Source organism: Galeopterus variegatus, unplaced genomic scaffold (genome assembly GCF_000696425.1).
Source record: "Galeopterus variegatus unplaced genomic scaffold, G_variegatus-3.0.2 Scaffold667, whole genome shotgun sequence".
NCBI classification, from domain to species: Eukaryota; Metazoa; Chordata; class Mammalia; order Dermoptera; family Cynocephalidae; genus Galeopterus; species Galeopterus variegatus.
Window position 1 is genome coordinate 102,846 of NW_007726778.1, and position 15,519 is coordinate 118,364.

The window sequence follows — 15,519 nt, forward strand, 5'->3', positions numbered from 1 at the left end:
TCATCCCAAGGATGCAAGTTTGGTTCAACATTTGCAAGTCAATAAATGTGATACACCACATCAACAAAACCAAGGATCCAAACCATATGATTATCTCAACAGATGCAGAAAAAGCATTCAACACAATTCAACATCTGTTCATGAAAAAGACTTGGCAAATTAGGTATAGAAGGAAATTATCTCAACATAATAAAAGCTATTTACAACAAACCAATCTCCAATGTCATCCTGAAAAGCTGAAACCTTTTCCCTTAAGAACATGAAGAAAACAAGGATACCCACTCTCACCTCTCCTATTTAACATAGTATTAGAAGTACTAGCCAGATTAATCTGGCAAGGGAAAGAAATAAAGGCCATCCAGATTGGAAAGGACAAAATCAAACTGTCCTGGTTTGCAGGTGACATGATCTTATATGTAGAAAAACCTATAGACTGTATCAAAAACTTCTTACAGCTGTTTAACCATTTCAGTAATGTTGCAGGATGCAAAGTCAACACTCCAAAATCAGTATCATTTCTATACTCCAGTAACTAACTAGAAGAAAATGAAATCAAGCAAGCAAGAGCATTTATAATAATCACCAAAAAAATAAAATACCTAGGAATAAATTTAACCAAGGAGGTGAAAGATCTCTACAATGAAAACAACAAAACACTACTGAAAGAAATTAAGAAGGCCACAAAAAGGTGAAAATACATACCATGCTTTTGGATGGGAAAAATTAACATCATAAAAATGTCCATTATATTCTCTTGATGTGTCAACATCATTCTTTCAGCACTTCTTTCCTTTCCTGCACCAGATGTTTCAGATCTTATACCTTCTTCCTCAGTCCTGGAATAAACCATTTTCCAAGGAGTTCTAGTTTTTTCTAGTGAAGAATGGTACTAGACACTAAAATCTGATGCTAGGTATGGTGATCATTACTTTCTATTTATGTTCTTATTTTTTCTTCATCTAGTCTGCACATCTTAGTCTTTTGTTGAGTACTTATTCTACTTTAATTAAATATTATTATTAACATCTCAATGTTCCATTCATTTTTTTCCTTTTCTATTCCTTTCTTGCCTTCTTTTGAATTAACCATTTTTTTTTATTATTTCATACATCCCTCTTTTACCTTGTTACTAATTGATTCTTATTATAATCCATTATTATTTTAGTGGTTATCCTAGAGATTACAATATGCATTATTCCCTGATTAGTGTATAAAGTAAAAAGATCTTACAAAACTTTAATATACTCTTTTATTCTCTTGTGTAACTGTTTTTATGAATTTTCTGTCCATATATATTTCAAACTTCACAAGATAGCATTATTGTTTTAAACAGTAAATATTTAGTTGACTTAATCTACATATTTACTCATTCCAGTGCTCTTTATTTCTCCTTACAAGCATTTCCCTTCTGCCTGAAAAACTCCCTTAAGTATTTATTTTAGTACAGGTCTTCTGGAATAAATTATCCTGATCTTTGTTTGCCTAAAAGGATTTTTATCTCACATTTATTATTTGAAGAATTTTTGGTGGGTATAGAATTCTAGGTTTAAAGTTGTTGTTGTGGCTGTTTTGTTTTTGTTTTCAAATATCATTCCACTGGTTTTTAAAAGTCTATTCTCTGTCTTATTATTACTATTGTGGAGGTATTTATATTCAATATCTGTCATTTTTGAAAATTCTCACTTATTTGTCTTTTACTTTTCTGTACTTATACTGTGATAGGTCAAGTTTCATGGGTTGAATCGTGTCCCCCAAAAATGATATGTTGAAGTCCCAACCCCCAGTACCTAAGAATGTGATCTCATTTGGAAATACAGTCTTTACCCAGGTAATAAGGTCAAAAAATGAGGTCATTAGGATGGGCCCTAATCTAATATGACTCATGTCCTTAGAAAAGAGGAAATTTTGACAGAGAGAGACACACAGCAGGGAAAGATGATATGAAGACACACAAGGAGAAGGTCATGTGGAGAAGGAGGATTGGAGTAGTGAATGTACAAGTCAAGGAGCACTTGAGGCTACAAGAAGCTACGGAGGAGGAATGGGGCAGATCCTTCCCAGTACCTTAAGAGGAGCATGGCCCTTCCAACATCTTGATTTCAGAATTTTGGATTCCAGCACTGTAAGACAATAAATTTATGATGCTTTAAGCCAGCCATTTGGTGGAACTTTGTTATAGGGGCTGTAGGAAATCACTAAACCAAGATATGATTTTCTTTACATTTTTCTTGCTTATTGCTCTGGCCTGGACTGCCAGTGCAAGGCCTCTTTCTTAGGGACTGTAGCACTTTGGGATATAAACTTGATATCTATGGCAAATTAAGGGAAATTTTCAGGCATTATCTCCTCACATATGTCTTCTATCTCATTCTATCTTTTCTCTCATTCTAACAAGCCAGTATATATTAGAACCCTTCACCATGATGCATATATTTCTTATACTTTTATTCTTTATTTCCCATTCTTTTTATTCTCTATGTGCTTCAGTCTGTGTATTTTCAAATAATATATTTTTAATTCACTAGTTCTTTAGTCATTTATAGCTATAGTTAAAATATATCAATTGAAATTTTAATTTTAGCTGCTGTATTTTTTAGTTCTAGGATTTCCATTTTATTCTGTTTTACAGATTCCAGTTCTCTGGCTAAATTATAATTTTATCTTGAATATATTAACCAAAATATATAATATATTTTTAAGTCTGTATCTAATAATTTGAGCCTATGGTTCTCTTTCTATTATCTATTTTTTGTCTTGGTTTTCATTCATTCAGCCTTATTTACTGACTTGCCTGAGAATTTTTTATTGAATGCTTGATATTTCTTATAAAAAAAATTTATAGTGATGTGATATGATGTTGTATTTCTTCAGATAAACAGATAGAATATTGACATATAAGCTCAATCCCGTTGGCACTGGTCAATTTCAGGTTAGCTTTTACTTCTTAGATATAGCCCTTTTGGATATCTCATTATAAAGCCTGGAATGTTCACCACACCCCTCTTCCTTGATGTGTTCTGAATGCTAAACCTGGCTCTCTTATTCTTGAGACTGCCAAAGTTTCTGCTTAAATTTTGGACTCAGAGCAGCAGCCTTTTGATTATTTCTGAGAATATTGCCTGCCACATGCACTCCTTTGCAGTAAACAAATGTCTCAAGGAGAAACTGTGCAAAAAATATTCAGGTTCACCTCTCTGTAGTTTCCTTTTCTGTTGGATCTTTCCCCCTGGAATCATGGCTATCCTGACAGCTCTGAACTCCAAGTTTTGTCTCCCTGTTCATGTGAGTCTGCCAAAAGCTGTAGGCTGCCACTTTCTGTCTAGTCTTGGGTCCATGCTGTATGAATCAGTAAAGGCTCTGAGGGAAAAAGGCATCCATCAATGCTAAGCCAAGTTCCATGAAATCCACATATATTCAGGATCTTGGACCATATTGCCTGGTTGCTTTATATGCTTCCTAGTGCTTTCAAAGAGCTGCTTTGTTTCTCTTCCCCCACCCCTAAACCTAATGCATAGATTTGGAAAGTTTTGTCTGATACCAGTAATGCCGTTCCAGCAAGAAGCACAAGTATTTCCTATTTTTACTGAAGTCTGTAACAATAGAGATGATAATTTCTGCTTTGCTCACTCCATAGGAAGATCTGAACTTGATTTTCACCAGCAGAAAGGAAAAGTAGTAGGACAGAAACATTATTAATTAATTTAGTAAATTATTTGCCAAAAATTTATTGAGTAACCAATTTGTAGCTGTCATTGTTCAGTAAAGGATAAAGGAAAAAAGGAAGGAAGAAAAAAGGGAGAGAATGAGGGAAAGCAGGAGAGAGACAGAGAGATTGAAATGAGAGAGAGAGGGGAGAGAGAGAGAGAGAGAGAGAACCTCTCAACCCTCATGGAGCTTTCATTATAGTGAATAATTTAAATAGATTGGGAGGTAAGTAAAAATTTATCAGGTAATGATAACTGCTGTTCAGAGAATTAAACTAAGATAGACAATGACTACTTTAGATAAAGGGAACAGGGAACACAGAAAGGCTTTCTGAGGGGATGATGTTAAAACTGAGATCTGAATGGCAAGAAGATAGCAGCCATCTGAAAGTTAAAGAAAATAACATTCTAAATAAGAACAGCTAATGCAAAGTAAGCCCCACAACAGAAATGGCTGAGGTTAGTACAACTATTAATGTCAACAACTGCTGTGTGAAACTTTTTCCTTTCTCCTTTTGATTCCCCCCACCTACTACTGGAAGACCCAACAGGAAGCTAGCTGGCAAGAAAGACTGGGAAATGTAGTTTTCAGTACAGAACACAGTGTAGAAGGATGAATGTGGTTAAGAAACAACAGTTTAAAAACAAGCACAGTTCCCCTTTTGGCTACTCCTACCTTTCTACACATATTTAAGCTTCTAAACAGTGACAATAACATTATCATGTTTATTCCATATAAGATGCAATCATCCTTTATGCAAATGTAGATGCTCTTACCCTCTTCTCAAAAAAAGGTTGACACAAAGTTCCAGAAGTCACTGTTTCTAACTTCAGGAGATGTTAATTTTATTGGCAATTGTGGGGAAGATAGAATAATTTAGTCAGGCCCCCTCACCTCAGGTCCAGTTGGGGATGGTGCAGCACATTATTTGTAAACAAGTTGTGTGTGGGTGGAGTTAGTGCACATGTGGGCCGATGTATCTTTTTAGTTTGTTGCTATTGTGTGTTCTTCAGAGTTTGTGAAGTAGAGGCTGGCTGGCAGAGAGCTTGCATCTAAAAATAGAGCATGTTTACTTTGCTGGCAGCTGCTCAGTTTTTATTTGTTTGTTTGTGTGTGTGTTTGTTTGTTTGTTTGTTTGTTTTGGACTCCGCCATAGCACTTGAGTTTTTGAGTTTCTCTTTGGACTGCCTAGTTCTTAGACGTGTGTGTGCTGAATAAAGCTTACTATTCCTTCAACCAAGGCTCCAAGGACTTTTTCCTGTTACCTAGCTTGAAGACCTGCATGTGAAGGGTTTGAGACCCAGTCTGGACAATGGGCTTGAGGGGTCTGTAAGCTCCAGACCCAGCCCTAGCTCTACAACAGTTAGGTCACAGTCCCAACATATTCTATAACCTAAAGCCTAAATTTTAAAATTAACCACAATTGATGCTTCTTATGTAAAACATGAGGAAGGGAAAAGAAAGAATATTTAATATATACATAACAAATAAGAAAGATATTGCATTTAACTGTAACTAACCATGCAGCCATAATTGATATTAGAACCTCTATACTTCTAATTATTTTGTATCTTCCTTTACCTCAACCATCACCACAATTAGCTAGGATATTTTATTTGGGAGTTAAACCAAACTGTCATTCCTGAAGGGTGTGAATCCTATCTATATTTGGCTGTTGATGTCTCCATTAATACTGATGCATAGAAACACTAAAGGGAACCCCCTGAAACCCCTGAGTTTGAGATATATTTTCCTCTGTTCTAAAGTGGTAAAGCATTTTTTTTTTTTTCCTTTGGTAGTCAGGATCTACCAACTTAATTGGTAAAATACATAATTAATTTAATCGGTAAAATAAACTTCTTTCTTTCCCTGTTAGTTCTGTGGCATAAGAGCCAGGTGTCAGCTTAAACTTCCAGTTAAATCAGATTATTGATGTTTCTCTGATAAAGACGTCCCTTCACTGAGAACCAAGACTTCCAAATCAGTAGGGCACAAAGCTATAGTGCCAGGAAGTAAAAGTTTTGCATTACGTGCTACCTAAACACCAATTCTCTACCAGCTATGTGCTGAAGAGGGCCCAGAGCAGACATAGAGAAATGTACAAGAGAGAGGGACGCTAAAGTTTTTGAAAAACTCTGTGATGTTTGCCTTCTGTAGGGCAAGGATGACAATAGAAAGTGCTGCCATTATCATGGGCTCCCTAACTTCAGTTGGAGTGATAAGATCCAAGAGAGGTGGGGTCCATGTGGCAGCTCTTAACATTCAGGGGCAAGGCAGGCACAATTATCTTAGTTGGCAGCAGAAACAGGCACCCAGAATGTGGCACACAGAATTCTGGATGGAATATACTAGGTGACTAATTGATCACACTTTCCTTAAAAATAGATAAACATCTTACTTTAGCAGTGCTTTATCTACGTTATAGTGCTTATAAACATTTTCTGATAAAATAATAATAGCTTGTATCTATTGAGCACCTAAAATGCACCAAGCACTGCTTTAAACACTTAACATGTACTAATCTCATTCAATCCTCTTCAGAGATGTGCTCATCTTGCAGATGAGGCAATTGAAACACAGAGAGGTTAATAATCCATCCAAGCTTCTACAGCTGTTAAGTGATAGTCCTGGGTCTTAATCCCACATACTTAATGCCACTAAGGCATGAATGAAGCCCCTTCAATCTTGGTTTTAATGTCTGTAGTTGTCTTTTCTAAGTTTGCTATATGATCTCACAATCGTACAAGGTGATTCCCAGGAATGACCAATTTTAGGGAAATAGAAACCAGCTTTCTCCAATTGGGCTGATTGTGTAACTTAACTTAGGTGGACTAAATTGGCTGTAAATTCTTTTACCAGGCATCCATGCCCCACAGGCTTCTGGGCACTAGAACAAAAATAACGAAGTGCATAATGATCACAACAGGGACAACTTGCCCAAACAAATCTGTGTGCCAAAGCACACGGGAGAGGAAGGGAAATAATTTCCTATCAACACCCCTGATCATTTGGGAAACTGCTTCAGAAATGATTGCCAAAGCAGAAACAGGTTGACAGGTGGGTGTGAAGGCTGGGGGCTACAGGGTGTCTCAGGACAGCACAGCTTCACAACAAGGCACTGGCTTAGACGAGGGACACTCCTTTTCTCCTCCTGCCTCTACTGCACAGCACTGAACCTGGTGTAATCATCATGGAATATTAAAACTAAAGGAATCATCAAGTTCAAACTCCTGTTGTTACAAATGACAATATAGAGGCCCAAAGAAATACAGCCAAACCAGAGCTCAACCATTCTGAATTCCCAGACTTTCCCTATGCTCACACTGTATCCCATTGCCAGCCCAGGCCTTTCATCATTCTGAGATTCTTTTTCCTCATCTGTAGAATGGAGATAACTTTACATGTGCTAATCACCTACTGCAGGTGATTAAATAAGACTAAATGAGATGATATATGAGAAACTGTTCTTTAAAGTGCATTCTGTGAAAATGCCACTGGTCTGAGGGTTTGGGGATATAACATTTCCCTTCCTACTGAGTAAACATTTCCACAGACACCAGCAAGAATGTCCTATGGGTCTCCAGAAACAGACACATTAATAAGGTCAACCAAGGCTTAGAACTATGGGGGATAAAATGGGAGTATTGGAAATTTTAAATAGATCTTAAAAAAAAAAAAAAAACCTCATATAAAGCCCTTAGGTAGACTACAAAATATTCTCTGTGGGGACAAATTGACTTCCCCACTGTTTGCATCATTTAAGCCCACACTAGACTGAACACTTAGAATATACTAGGTGGGGTGATCTGCTATTATCAAGAAAGCAAACAAAGGTGTCCATGGTGGGCTTTGTCTGTCTTTAAACCTGTAGACTTTCTGCTCGTGTATCCTGTCTCTTCCTCAGCCTGGGCACAATTGTTCCTACAGGGACTCGTCATCTCTGATGGCTTCAGTCAACCAACTTTTAAATAACGGTGTATTTTTCCCAGTTGTTCTCACTGACTGTACAACTATATTTTTCTCCACCCCCATTCAACACTTATTATGAGCCAAAGACTGCACCCAGTGCTTTATGTGTATTATCTCATTTGACCCTCCCAACAGCACAATGAAGTAGGTTATTGTATTCTGTCTACATGCTTTTGTAATCCCCACTTACTGAGTGAAAATTCTGATGCCCAGAGAGGAGCCAGTATGTGGAGGAGCCAAGATCCAAACTAAGAGAGTGTGAATCTAGAGTCTGCACATTTAACATCTTGCCATCGTTCCTTCCTTGTTGTTTCTATTGTCTTGAACTATGATTTCACTTTCCAAGTGCACAATACTATTTTTACAAATACTTAAGCTTTCATATGGAAGAGAAATTAAGCTCATAGCTTTAAAAGGAAAAACTAGGCGCAATGGCTGAAAAACAAGGAGAGCTAGATATTGTCCTAATGTAGAAGAGTTTTCTATTCATTGGGATGGTCCAATGAATGAAAGTAGCTACTTTGTGAGTGTGTCAAGCAGAAGTTATTGTTTAAGCAGATGTTGTCAGGGACCACCTGTTGGAGACTGTAGACTGTCACCATGAGTTACCGTTTTTCTGTTCTGATCTGAAATTTTACAATTTTATGACCAGAAGATCTGAGTAAAGGATAAGAGAGAATATCCTTTGTCAATCATGGCTTTCCATGGTGATTCCACATCAAGAGTGACCTGACTAATCTCCTAAAACAAGAATTGAGAAACTAAACTAACTCTTGCAAATTGAGGAAGGGAGTTCCTCTCTTGGGCTTGCTCAATTTTAAAGCCCCATGCTATTCCCTCTCTGAAAACTTTTCTCCATTTTATTTATTAAATTTAACTATTCCTTTCTCATGGGCTATTTCAAGTCTATCACCTCAATAAAGAGCTTCTCTGAACTGTCGCAGGCTTTGGCCCTACCCTCTCATTAACACTTCTCTTCCCTGAAAATCAATACATTCCTTGTTGCAAGGAATTAACTATAGGAGCTATCAGACTGCAAAAGAGTCAATGACCACTCAGAACAGGAATAATCAAGAACAGACTTCAAAAAAGAAAATGTGGCCTGGAGCTAAATCCTGCAACATTGAATGTCAGCCCAGGAGGGTGGAAAATAAGATGTCTGATCTTCTGATGGAACCCTAGCAGTTACCATAGTGCTGACACATTGTAAATACTCAAAAACACGTATTAAAGGAAGGAGAGAGGGAGGGACAGGTGGAGAAAGGTGAGAGGGAGGAAAGGAAGAAAGCATAAATGGGCCAGGCATGTTTGTGTAATGGTGAAGATCTCAGACTGAGAACAATGTGCGTCTGTGTTGAGCAGTGGGTATTAGGACAAATGAGCAATGTAGGCTCAGATTGGGTAGCACCCAGAAAGCCTGGATGAGAACCTGATGCTGCCTACTGATACATTCATAACACTCTGAATAGCACTGGCACTTTGTGGCTTGTTTATTAGACTGCAAGTCATGGGAGAGTATGGTCCTCAGCTTATGCTTCTTGATATCTCCAACTTATTCAGTTTCGTGTGTGCAAATAATTTCTTGAAAAATAAATAAGCAAATTAATAAACCATTCTCTGCTTCAGCCATTCCAGAGATGAATTGATTTTTTTGCACCCTGACAACATTCTGGTGTTCACCACAATGTTGGCCTCTCTCACTTAGAAGATCCAAGGTAATGTGACCATTCCTCCAACTTGGGTACTACAAAGTTAAATTTAATGAACTTTCCCCACCAGAGGGTATTTATTATTAGATCAATCTCACCTCTCCAGTGCTATTCAAAAATCCCTTCTCCCAGGCTGCATTGCTAGCCAATTTCCAAGACTGAGTCACACTCTTGGAAGTGAATTGAATGGAAAGCTTGATAGCCAGAGAATTAAAAATGTACCCCTGACAAACCACTTTGTGAACAGTGTTTCAGTCCCTTTTCTGTGATTAGAATACCATTAAATCAATTATAACTCATCTTTTAGAAGATATACTTATTGAATTTGGGTTTTGTAGAATAGAAAGGGGTAGGAGAGGGCTTAGTCAGACAGCCTTACACTCAAATACTCTCTCTGCTACTTGTTAACCCTGCAATTCTGGATGACTTAGTTTCTCTAGGTCGCAGTTTCTTCATCTGTAAAATTACAACAATGCCTACTGCATTTTTGTATATTGTGGTGTTATTAGTCCATTTCTGTTGCTTATAACAAAATACCTGAAACTGGATAATTTGTAAAGAAACAATATTTACAACTGACAGTTTCAGAGGCTGGGAAGTCCAGAGTCTAGGGAATTCATCTGGGAAGGGGCTTTTCCTGGTGGCAACTCTACAACAACACAGTTGTATCACATTGCAAGTAAGGCAGGAACAAGAGACAGAGCTAACTCCTCAATCTTTCTCCTTTTAAAGCACTCGGAACCACACCCATGGCCAATATAAAACCATCAACTTGTTAATCCATTTACTAGGGAATGGTCTTTACAGTCTAATCACCTCTTCAAGGCCCCACTGTACAATTATTATAATAGGATTTCCCACCCTCAACAATTGCAGTGGGGATTATGCTTCAGTGAGTTTGGGGGGACATTCAATCCACTGCAAGTGGCAACGTTTTTATACATCAATTTTGGCTAAGTATGCCTAATATTTTTAATTTAAATATTAATAGGTTTAAATCTAATTATAATAAATGAATTTTTTCCTTAAAGCAACAGACCTGCCTTCCCCAGCAAAGCTTCTTGCCCTAAAGCTTTATTTCATTCTTCCATTAAAACATAACTTTCTCCTTTGCTTTCCTCTTAGGGTTCAGCATTTGGCTGATAAGATACCTTTTCAGACTAATGTATTAAATAGAACACTCATTGGTGCTCAAAATATTTCCATTTTTAACTAGAAAATTCTGGATATTTTACTCTTAATAATAGATTTTAATCTTAATATTATTAAACATTATTAAATTGGTAAATCTATGCTAGTGGAAACCCAGTAGGAGAGTAAGTTTGGGATTAGAATTGTTTGGGGGTCGCTTTAAATTCCTTAAAATTGCTTCTGCCTAGATGATTAACTATCAGGTGGGGTAATCATAACCTTGTCACTGGGCCAAAGCAAACAAAATGCATTTCAGCAAAATAAACATAAAATCCTACATTTAGATTCAAAACATCAGTTTTACAAATAGAGGATGGCGCTTATTTTGGCAATACTCACGTGCAAAAAATGTGACAGTGTTATTATATGACCACAAGCTGGGAGTGTTTAAAAAGCTAACACAAAATTAGGTCAGTCACATTTATACAGCTATGAAATTGCTATCGTGAAATGATCTAAGTTTAATCTACTGTGATGACTGAACTATATCTGGAGTAAAGGTAGAAATCAAGATGCCCCGTTTTAATCAGCAAAACAAGACAATGAAAGGTCTAAATATTATGTCAAATGAGATGCACCTGATGAAAACAGGAATTTCTAGCCTGAAGACTAGAAGGTTAAAGAAAGATGCAAATTAAAAGGCTCTTAACAAGGAAGAGAAAAAAGAAATTTTCTCTTTGACTGTAAAGGACAGACTAAGTCTACTTGCTAAGAACTGTGGACACACCCATTTTGCTGCATATAAGAAAGAACTTTCTGGTAAGTAGAGCTATAAAAAAATGGAAAGGGGACTTCAGGTCAAGATTGCAGAACAGACCGTCCTCATTGTCACTTTCTCCCCCAAATCAACCAATTTACAACTATAAAAAAGCAACAACAGCCAAGCTCGGGCCACTAGAGACCAAAGGAAAAGGAGGAGAGACCTATGGAGTTTATGAAGGCAGGAGAAGCTATGATGAGAGAAAGAAAGGACTGCTCTGATCATTTTGAGCCTGATGGCTTCAAGGCCAGCCCTGGTGAGCACATGGAGCAAGAGATGGCAAAAGCTGCAGCTGCACCCTTTTTATAAAGTTGCTTGGAGGTAGCAGGGGAAAAGAGGGTCTTGGTGGCCCCCAGGACAGCAAGACCACTAATAGGGATCCCATAGACCCACATAGGAGTGAGGGGCCACAGACAACTGAAAAAAAGAAGCCACTTAGAGATCGGTGAGTCATTGCAAGGGACTGGTGCATGGCCCATCCCATGGGAAGTGCTAGGAGTGCAGGCAGTGGGGGAAACGGGCCCACCAAGGGAACATTGGGGCACAGCATGGACAGCTGATCTGCCCTCCATTCAGTACAGGACCACTCAGTGGAGACTTGTGACGAATATAGAACTACAGAGGGTACAGTTTTCTGAAAGAACTCAGGCCCAGACCAGAGTTTCCATACAACCCAGGTGTATCACACCTCACAGACCTGGAAGTGCTTACAAGGTCAACAGTTAAAACCTGAGCTGCACAAAAAGCCATCCCCAGAGAATCAGCAGCAAAGCAGCAAATTAGCTCAACTGCAGGACTCAAATGCTGGTTCCCTTAGGAAGTTCCCCCATTTTAGAAGTAACCAAAGGACAACAAATTATTTCTAGTGAAGAGTTTAAGTGGTGGGAACAACAAATAATCCAACACAGAACTGAAAGTAAAAAGAATACCTACAGATCAGAGACAAAGTTTTGATATTAACTAGTAAAGGTCTACCACCACCAAATAACACCTATAAAACCTAGAAGGATGGGAAGTCCCTTGGGCCCCAAAGCTGGGGAAGGGGAGGGTCATAGGCCTCAGCCATACACCCCTAACATCTGCATCCAGCCCGGCAGTGACCCCTGAGTCACCTCCAGAAGCATCCCAGGCTCCCAAGCAGGAGCAATGGGGGGAGCCTGAGGGCCTCAGCCACACAGCCCCAACGTCCACATGCAGCCCAGCAATGACTACCAAGCCACCACCAGAAGAGCCCCAGGCTCCCAAACCAGGTGGTGGGGGGCCAAGGGCCTCAGCTACACCCCCACCCCCCATGTCCACACCCAGCAAAGTGACGACCTCTGAGCTACAGCAGGAAGTACCAGGGCTCCCAAGCTGGGGTGGGGGGGTCCAACCCGAGGGCCTCAGCCACATCCTGCCGACATCCACCACCAACACAGTGATGACAACTGAGCCACTGCCGGAAGCACCTTGGGCTCCTGAGCCAGGGTGGTGGGGAACCAACAGACTCAGCCACTCCCCCTTGACATCCACAGCCAGCCCAGTGATGACCACTGGAAGCATCCCAGGCTCCCAGGCAAAGCAGTAGGAGGGTCAACAGCTTCAGCCATGCCCCCCTTACATCTGCATCCAGCCCAGGGATGACCAAGCCATGGCCAGAAGACCCCTGGTCTCCCCTGACTGAATGAGGGCGGAGCCATGGGCCTTGACCACAACCCCCTCCTACCTCTTCCTCACACCCTATCTCCCTCCTCCTCCCCCTCTCCTGCTCCTGTCAACTGTTCTGCAACAATATCTTAGAATGTAAAAATAATAATAATAATTAATTAAAAAATAATAAAGATTCATATAAAATAATGGAAGGGTCTATTTCATGAAAAAATGACTTATTTTTGCAACTTCAAGGTCTAGTATAGTTCTTGGCATATGGTAGAGGAAGGAAGGAAGGAGAGAAGAAAGGTAAGGAGGGGGAGAGGGAGGGAGGAAGGAAGGGAAAGAAGGAAGGGCAGCAGGAGCCAGCCCTTTCTTCTCTAAATTGGTCAGGATTTCTTACCAAAACCACATCATCTGCGCTTTCCCAGAAAGTTTCCTCAGTCACCACCTGATCCACATCTGCTTTTAACAGACTCTTTCACAATGAAATTCTGCTTAGAATTTAACCTGTGAAAAACAGACCATGACAAAAGTGTTCGCTTTCCTAACTAGAAAAAAGAGAAGTTTGACATTTTTCACATACCAGGGTACTTCAAAAAGTTCACGGAAATGTAATGTTCAGTGCGAAGGTAGCACTAATCTCTCCACGAACTTTTTGAAGACCCCTCATGTATTTCGTATTTCTTTCTATTAGCAATGTTAGCTGTAACACAGTTTCAGAGTCTGCTAGCAAAAAATTATACGTAAACCATTGTCTCATAAAATTTGGTCAACATAAGATAGAGGCATCAAGCATAATGATTTTTAATAGAACTGTACTTTCTTAAACCTTAACCCAAATTCCACTTATTCTCCAATATTCAACATACCTTTGTTGAAAAAGATATTCAGTTTGTTTGGACTCTGAGGTTTTATATAGTATAGTTCTGAGTCTAACCAGAAATTTCTACTACATTTAAAAGAATTTCATAGCATTAACTTGTTTCTTAGGTTTTAACAGTCTCAAAACACAAAGTTGCCTTTCTATAGCAGTCTCTTAATTCAACATGGTAACATCATCTTTTTATAGACCTGATTAACTGGTTGATTGATTGATTGATTGATTTCAAATCAGCCTAAGCCAGGTTCTTTAGGTTGATCAGATCCTTTAGGCTGATCTGATAAACAACCTAGTGAAAGACAGGAATTCTGGGTTTGAGTTTCAGATTCAAAACTTGTCACCTTGGGCAATTCACCCACTTCCTGTGAGTCCAATTATCTCATACGTAAATGGATAAAATATGTACCCCATTTTTACCTCTCTGGCTTATTGCAAAATTACCTGAGATATCCTACAAGAACATGCTTAGTGACCTGTAAAGATTTCTAAATAAGCATAGCCATCATTGTCTTTAAACAAGTTTATGAGCAAACAAAAATATCCTTATTTTATTCTCAAGGAGCAACATTGGATTGGGCTCCTTCCCAAATTGACAAGGTTTCTACGGAGGCAAGCACAGCTGTGATCACTGAGTGACCAGGAGCATTTCAGAGAAATGGGAATGAGACCAAGCTTCATGGATGGGTGTTTCACTTTGTTGTATAACTAAAGCAGTAGTAATACCCAATTTGCAATAATGTATTTCATAAAATTCTGCCTTCTCTATTTTTATCACTATGCATAACTTGAGGTATAATTGAAAGCCTATGTTGGCTTTGTACACCCTGGAAATCTGAAAAAGACCCTGAATTATAAGGTTATGTTTATAATACTATTTTTATACTGCTTTTTAAATTTATAATACTTTTATAATTTTCTAATAATTGTGGCATTATGGATGAAGCAACACATGGGATTGTGCCACTCTGAATTCTAATCACAGTCCCACCACTAACTAGTTGTGGTGAACTGAATAATATCCCCTAAAGACATTCACCAGAATAATAATCCCCAGAATCTATGAGTTTGTGACTTCACATGGCAATTGCAATTTTGCAGATGCAATTAGGTCAAGGATTTTGAAATAAGGAGATTATCCTGAATCATCCAGGTGAGCCCAGTGTAATCACCAGGGACCTCATAAGAGGGAGGCAGGAGGAAATGTTAATGACAGAAGTGGAGGTCAGAGTGAGACAGGGCCATGAGCCAAGGAATGTGGAAAGCTTCTAGAAACTGGAAAAAGCAAAGAAACAGATTTTCCCCTAGAGCCTCCAGAAGAAACACAGCCAGCCCTGATGACACCTAGATTTTAGTCCACTGAGCCTAATTGTGGACTTCTGGCCTTCAGAATTATAAGAAAATTGGGGCCGGCCCGGTGGTGCACTAGGTAGAGTGCGGCGGCGCTCCCGCCGAGAGTTCGGATCCCATATAGAGACGGGTCCACTCACTGGTTAAGCGCGGTGCGGGTGCGACACCGAGGGTTGCGATCCCGTTGCCAGTCACGAAAAAAGACAAAAAGGAAAAAAAAAAAAAAGAATTATAAGAAAATAAATTTATGTTATTTTAAGTCACTAAATTCATGGTAGTTTGTCACAGCAACAACAGGACACTAATACACAGCTTTATAAAACTGT